This window comes from Triticum aestivum, chromosome 3B (genome assembly GCF_018294505.1).
Source record: "Triticum aestivum cultivar Chinese Spring chromosome 3B, IWGSC CS RefSeq v2.1, whole genome shotgun sequence".
NCBI classification, from domain to species: Eukaryota; Viridiplantae; Streptophyta; class Magnoliopsida; order Poales; family Poaceae; genus Triticum; species Triticum aestivum.
In genome coordinates, this window is record NC_057801.1 from 268,319,446 (window position 1) to 268,326,631 (window position 7,186).

Here is a 7,186-nt window from a genome sequence, read left to right on the forward strand (position 1 = left end):
ATCCCACTAGTCGCCTTGACGAGATCGAAGGCTTCACCCTCGTTGAAGGATTCATTGGTTCAAGGGCATTGTCGGTGTCAAAATCGGCGGATCTCGGGTAGGGGGTTCCGATCTGTGCGTCTAAGGCTAATGGTAACAAGAGGCAAGGGACACGATGTTTTACCCAGGTTTGGGCCCTCTCGATGGAGGAAAAACCCTACTTCCTGCTTGATTGATCTTGATGATATGAGTATTACAAGAGTTGATCTACCACTATATCATAGAGGCTAAACCCTAGAAGCTAGCCTATGATGATTATGATTGTGTCTCTAAGGACTAAACCCTCCGGTTTATATAGACACTGGAGGGGGCTAGGGTTTACACAGAGTCGGTTGCAAAGAACGAAATCTAATATCCGGTCGCCAAGCTTGTCTTCCACGCAAAGGAGAGTCCCATCCGGACACGGGACGAAGTCTTGAGTCTTGACTCTTCACGGCCCAATAGTCCGGCCAAAGTATATAGTCCGGCTGTCCGGATACCCCCTAATCCAGGACTCCCTCAGTAGCCCCTCAACCAGGCTTCAATAACGATGAGTCCGGCGCGTAGATTGTCTTCGGCATTGCAAGGCGGGTTCCATCTCCGAATACTCCAAAGTAGTTACCAAACACTTAAATCATGTCCGGATCTGCAAGACGATTTTCACATACCACCGTAGAGAGGACGATATTTCACAAATATAATCTGCTGACAACTTTAGATAAAGTGACACGACAAAATGGTTGAGTCATTATTGAATCGTCTTCCCACAGCCAGCTACCGCACATATCGAGGCGGTTTCCTCGACACGTCTTGTCTAAGCAAAGATCATGTCCCCTTATCACGGGATTCTCAGCAATACGGGTACATGTAACCCAACCGCGTCATCAATCGTGGCGCTTGGGAAATAAGCGATTCCCAACAGGCAAGTGGGGAGATGCACCGTTTTCGTCGCCTCTATAAAGGGATAAGGATTCCCCATTCTTACCCACGCCTTCTTCCTCCTTCGCTCATCTATCCTTGCCCCCTCTAGCTCCAACGCCCTAGTTCACACCTTCTCCACAAAGCTAAACATGTCCGGAACAGGAGGCAAGTGGGTGGCCTCCACCGTCATGGAGGAGCATATTACGAAGCTCCGGGCGGCCGGATACTTTGCCGCAGATATCGCGCACCGGCTACCGGATGCAGGGCAGATCATTCCAACTCTGGGACCCCACGAGAGGGTCGTGTTTCTCGCCCACTTCGTCCGTGGACTGGGATTTCCACTTCATCCCTTTGTCCGCAGGCTCATGTTTTACTACGGGCTGGACTTCCATGATCTTGCCCCAAATTTTGTCCTCAACATCTCGGCGTTTATCGTCGTGTGCGAGGCCTTCCTCCGCATCAAGCCTCACTTTGGCTTGTGGCTGCGAATCTTCTGCGTGAAGCCGAAGATCGTGAGCGGCCAGCAAGCGGAGTGCGGAGGTGCCATGGTGGGCAGGATGCCCATTGTTACCTGGCTTGACGGTTCCTTCGCGGAGACCGTGAAAGGGTGGCAATCGGGGTGGTTCTACATCACCGAGCCACGCGACGCCAACTGGGCGGCGGCCCTCGAATTCCGATCCAGAATTCCCATGCGGCTCACCTCTTGGGAAAAGAAGGGCCTGGCCTGGGGCGAACCTGCAGAGCTGACAGGACTTCAGAACTGCATCAAGAGTATGATGGACAAGAAAATCAAGCTTGTCAACGTGGTCCAGGTCATGCTCGTCCGCCGCATTCTTCCGTGCCAAAGACGGGCATTTACTCTGTGGGAGTTCGTTCCGACCGAACACCAGACACTTCAAGAGCTCTACGGCACGACACACAAGGATGCATGGAAGGTGCTGTTCAAGGCCTCCGAAATACCTCCTGCCACATCCGAGGACCGCGGACTTCACGCCACGCGGCTCCCCCATCCGGTGAGTTTTCTGATCATCACCAGATGTAGCTTTCCCAGCATACTCATGGGAGGATTCTAAGTCACCGTGTGTATTCAATCAGGAGTACGTGGTGACGGAGGAGCAGATCGACTGCCCGGCTCCACTGCCAGAAGGTCCAACGACCGCTGTCCTGATGGAGATGCTAGTCCCGGCGCCTTACAAGGTGCCAGAAAAGAAGGCCGAAAAGAAGGCCCCGGGGACCAGGAAGGGTCTCCAGTGTAAGGTCGTACCGGACGCCTCGTCCGAAGACGATGAGACACGCTCCTCCCACGAAGGGGAGGAGGAAAAGGAGAAGGAAATGGCCGCCCCATCCGGGGAGGCTAAAGGGCCTAAGAGGGCGGCCCAGGGGACCAGGAAGGGTCCCCGGCGCAAGGCCGTCATAGGCTCGTCGTCCAAGGACGACGAGGCAGATTCCTCCCGTGGAGGCGGGGGGAAACACAAGGAAATTCTGCCTCCCCTTACTGGGGAGGACAAGAAAAGGAAAGCCGCCCCGGAGGGGGAGGCTAGGACGCCCAAGAAGGGAAAGGCGTCCCTTCCGGATTAGTCCACCACGGCCTCCTACAGCGAGGAGGAGTGGCTTCCCAGGGGGAAGCCCCTAGTAAGATCTAAGTATCCGCACTCTGTTGTACTTTAGTGCGACTTCGCTTCATAGTCTGTTATAACACTGAACACGTATATACAGTCCGGCCAGGGTCCATCCCGAGGTATCCTCTTCGGATGGGTCTTTGAGCGATTCAGCGATGAACTTGCTCCCAACGGCCACTTCCCCTAGGCGTGCGGATGACACAGAGGTGTTGTCCCAAAGGCTCCCAGAGCAGGGGGAGGCGAATCTGGAGACGCCCCAAGGCGAAATTCCAGACGCCGGGCATACGGGGCATAAGATCCCCTCGGATTATGTCAATGAGAGCCGCAACAAGTTGGGCTCTCAGCCGGACACTGTACATGAACCTCCAAGGGTTCCGGATTCAGGCAGGCAATCCCTCGCTAAGGAGGGCGAGCCGACCGTGCCGATGACTTCCGTCGCGCCAGAGGCGCCGGATAGTCTGCTGGAAGTGCTTCGCGGTGCTTCCATGGATGAAGAGCACCGTACTCTTATGAGTGCAGTGATTCAGAAGGTCCGGTCCGCCAAGAGCGGATTGACCGAAGCCTGCACCAGCCTCCTAACAGGCTTTGAGGTAAGTAACAAAAAATGTGTGAAATTATCACCCGATAGGTAGTAGCCCCTGATACTCTGTTTGGTGTTCGGAAGGAAAAGCCAAACGGAGGGTCAATTTTAATCCGCAGGAGTCTAATAGTAGGTGTCTATGTGAATAAGCAGGCAGTGCTGCTTGCCGCTGCTGCCCGCACGGCCGAGGTCGCCGGACTCAAACGGGACCTTAAGCAGGCCGAAGAGGAGCTCAGCCTCACAAAGAGGCAGCTCAAAGAGAACAAAGGTGAGTGGTACCCCGTTCACATATCATATAGAGGAGAAAAAAATTGGTGATGCTAACGAAAAGCATCATGATTTTGTAATAGGGGCCACGACGAAGTGGCATCCCTGAAGAAAGCGCTATCCGAGGCCGAAAACAAGGCGGCCATGGAGCGCATTGAGCGTGAAAAGCAAGATGCTAGGGTGGGCGAGGTACAGCAAGAGCTCCAGGAGCTCGGCAAGAAGTTAGAGTCCTTGGAGCGTGACTTCAAGATGAAGGAGTCTGAACTTGCGAAGGCCCTTTTGAGCATGAAAGACACCAAGGCCGAAGCCGAAAAGGCCCAGCAGGAAATCCAGGCGGCCAAGAAGATAGCGGCGGGTACGACATTCTTTATGCAAAGCAAGCATGTGGAGGAGACGTTTCTTTTACTTACCCGAATTCGGAGCTCTCCAGGGGCATTTGCAGATCTGCCACGCAGCATATCGAATGCCACGGAGTTCTACCGTGCCGAAGAGGGGAGCTCAACGGAGAAGTTGTTCTGGTCCCAGTGTGCTGGAGCCGAACACCCGATGCCTCTGAGTGACCAATTGAAGCAATTGGTTGAACTCCACAGGGCGGCCGAAGTGGCTATGAAAGATTTCATAGTCCGGATGTGGCCTGGTCCCTGCCCGCCAGCTACTTCGGCCTGATAAAGCGGATGGTAAATGCCTGTCCGCGGCTTGAAGTGATCAAGCGATCCGTTTGCATTGAGGGTGCCTGCCGAGCCTTTACCCGTGCGAAGGTGCATTGGGGCAAGCTGGATGCGGAGAAGCTGGTGAAGGATGGACCGCCAGAGGGCAAGGCGCATCGCTATCCCAAAAAATATTATGATGGCGTTATGAAAGGCGCTCGCCTCGTGGCCCATGAATGTACCAAGGACACGATCTTTGAGTGAATGTTCTCCTGTCGTTTTTGTAATATAAAAACGAAGTTATTTGTGCTATATAGCGCTTTGTTGATTTAAAATATTATCTTCTATGCGGCTGTTTATAAAATTCTGAAAGTAGGCCAGTCGTCGGCTTCCGCCCCCACATAACTAGTACTGGGGTGTTCGTGGAAAACCCAAAACACTCTTTTATCCAAAATTTTGGCCCATGAAGGAGGTGTTTGGCGCAGCAAACAAGGCAATTGGACTATGCGGCTTTATAACTCTCACTTAGCCATAGAAGTATATAATTTTAAATTGCGGCGAGCCCCTAGAATTCGTAAGGCCGAATTGGGGCTCTATACACACCTAAATCAGACGAGGCCGACTCCTCGCCTAAAGTGGAAAAAATCTTTAAGGATTTCAAGACCTCTCGAACAGTGACCAGCTCTCGCCGCATCATGACAGTCAGTTTTCGGCTTTCTCTACTGAGGTGCTCGTCCGGAAGAACCGGGACACAATTGCAGTAGTTCTCCCTGCGCTACCTTAGCCGATATAACGAAACGTAAGGTACCAAAACAAGGGAGTCGGGCTAACCCAACTATTGACCCAAGACATGATTCGGAGTTGATGCATATAATGCTATAAGTTTGGGGTGCTGCACTGTCGAAAGTGTTCGGACTTATCTTACCGTATTAAGGGGCGCTGTAAGAAGCCCCTGGCAAACTGAACGTACCAAGGTGTACGGATGCAATATTAAATAAACATTTATAGGAAAAATATGCAGATAGGAATAATAAGTTGACGCTATATATTATCTCCCATTGATGAATAATACGTCTAAGCGTATGTTTACAATGAATGTGTTAAGCAGAAGTAAATAGGACTATTTGACATGTCCTATCCAAGGGCGGGCCACATGTAGGTATATAAAACAGGTATAACGATCGTGAATAGATTCCACCTGGGTATTCCCTTTGTGCGCAAAGCCTTTTGTCTCCTTGGTTTTCTCTCGTGTGAAAGTCTGATAATCCGGCTCTTCTGAAGAGGCTGCCCGAAAGCAGGGTCCTGAAAGATAAAGGGGGTTATTAAAGTATGTTGCGGCTGAACCGTACTGTTGACCGCGTCACTATTGCGCCTCCGCCTATGCCCATGGTATTTTGAGTGCGTAATTGTGTACGCGCGGCACGAATGTTGCCTTAATGGGGCTGTGGCGGAGGCCGGACTGCTAGTCGCGCTCTTGGCGTGCTTGGCGATCCTGTTGCGGGGTACTCCAGACTCGCTTGACGGTGTTTGGGGTTGTTGTCGCCGGATTGGTGGTTTGTCGGAGAAGGCTGTTTTGTACTTCTGCCACGAGGGCTGCAGTATGCTCTTCTGTACGGAGAGAGCGGTCCATGTTTCCTTTGACTGTTATGAGCCCGCAAGGTCCTGGCATCTTTAGCTTAAGGTATGCATAGTGCGGTACCGCATTGAATCGAGCGAATGCGGTTCGTCCAAGCAGTGCATGATAACCACTACGGAAAGGGACGATATCAAAGATTGACTCCTCGCTTCGGAAGTTATCCGGAGATCCGAGGACCACTTCCAGTGTTATGGAGCCCGTGCAACGGGCCTCTACTCCTGGAATTACACCTTTGAAGGTTGTTTTGGTGGGCTTGATCCTTGAAGGGTCGATGCCCATTTTGCGCACTGTGTCCTGATAAAGCAGGTTCATGCTGCTGCCACCATCCATAAGGACTTACGTGAGGTGGAATCCGTCGATGATTGGGTCTAGGACCAATGCGGCTGAACCGCCGTGACAGATGCTGGTAGGGTGATCCCTATGATCAAAGGTGATCGGACAGGCTGACCATGGGTTGAATTTTGGGGCGACTGGCTCCATCGCATAGATGTCCCGTAGTGCTCACTTCCGTTCCCGTTTGGGAATGTGGGTGGCGTAGATCATATTGACTGTTTTCACCTGGGGAGGAAATTTCTTCTGTCCCCCCGTGTTCGGACGCCGGGGCTCCTCGTCATCGTTGCTGTGCTGCCCCTTGTCCTTGTTCTCGGTGTTTATTTTACCAGCCTGTTTGAACACCCAGCAGTCTCTATTAGTATGTCTTGCTGGCTTATCTGGGGTGCCATGAATTTGGCACGAGCAATCAAGTATGCGGTCCAGACTGGACGGTCCCAGATTGTTTCTTTTGAACGGCTTTTTCCGCTGACCGGATTTTGAGCCACTGAATCTGGCATTGACTGTCGTGTCTTCAGTGTTGTCGCCATTATTCCGACGCTTATGTCTATTGCGCTGTGGCTTGCCGTTATTGTTGTGGACATCTGAAGTGCCAGAGTTTATTGGCGTGGTGCTACAGCGAGCCAACCAGCTGTCCTCGCCTGCACAAAAGCGGGTCATGAGTGTCGTGAGGGCCGCCATGGATTTTGGTTTTTCCTGGCCGAGGTGTCGGGTGAGCCACTCGTCGCGGATATTGTGCTTAACGGCCACCAGGGCTTCTACGCCCGGACAGTCGCTATTTGGTTCTTTTTAGTTAGGAACCGAGTCCAGAATTTCCTGGCTGACTCTCCGGGCTGTTGGGTAATGTGACTCAAGTCATCAGCATCCGGTGGTCGCACGTACGTGCCTTGGAAGTTGTCGAGGAACGCATCCTCCAAGTTTTCCCAACTGCCGATGGAGTTTGCCGGTAGGCTATTTAGCCAGTGTCGGGCCGGTCCTTTGAGTTTAAGGGGAAGATACTTGATGGCGTGTAGATCATCACCGCCGGCCATGTGAATGTGGAGAAGGAAATCTTCGATCCATACTGTGGGGTCCGTTGTGCCATTGTATGATTCGATGTTTAGGGTTTAAACCCTTCTTGGAATTCGTGATCCATCACTTCGTCAGTGAAGCAAAGGGGGTGTGCGGC